Raw genomic sequence first — 637 nt, forward strand, 5'->3', positions numbered from 1 at the left:
GTATATACCCTGTGTTTTCCTCAGTTCCTTTGTCTTGCTTTGAAGTTACATTGTGGTGTTTTACTCCTATGTTCTTCTGTTTAACTCTTGGTTTGATAATTAAAGACTCACTTCTGGATTACCCTGGCACCGTGTGCTTCATCCCCACCGCATCGTGACAGAAAGCAAGACCATAAGACTGAAAGTAAGCGGCGTCTTTTCCCCCGTCTTGGTTTTCCGCCCTTTTTGAATAGTTTTTGTTTTCCCGTTTTTTTCCCCGCGGCATGGAAACCGCCGCACGTTTCGCCACTCTGAAGACGAGACCACCAGCCGCCATTAACCCAAGCCCGCCGGCTGCCCAGTTCACCGATAATCAGAAGAGGAGAAGGAGGAGAAATGACTGGCTCAGGGCCCTCTTCTTCACCCGCGAACGCGCCCGAGTGCTCGCCTCAGTGTCGGCTCGAGCCCCAGAGCTCGCTCCAGTGTCTGCTCCAGCCCCTGAGTCCACTCCAGTGTCGGCTCCACCCCCTGAGTTTGCTCCAGTAACAGCTCCTCGAAAGCGCCTTGCTGTGCCTGCTCCTCCAGAGCACCCTCCAGTGCCAGCTCCTCGTAAGCGCTTCCCAGTCCCCGAATCCAGCCCAGAGTGGGCTCCTGTTCC

This window comes from Sinocyclocheilus anshuiensis, unplaced genomic scaffold, assembly GCF_001515605.1.
Source record: "Sinocyclocheilus anshuiensis isolate Anshui unplaced genomic scaffold, SAMN03320099.WGS_v1.1 scaffold1511, whole genome shotgun sequence".
Lineage (NCBI taxonomy): Eukaryota > Metazoa > Chordata > Actinopteri > Cypriniformes > Cyprinidae > Sinocyclocheilus > Sinocyclocheilus anshuiensis.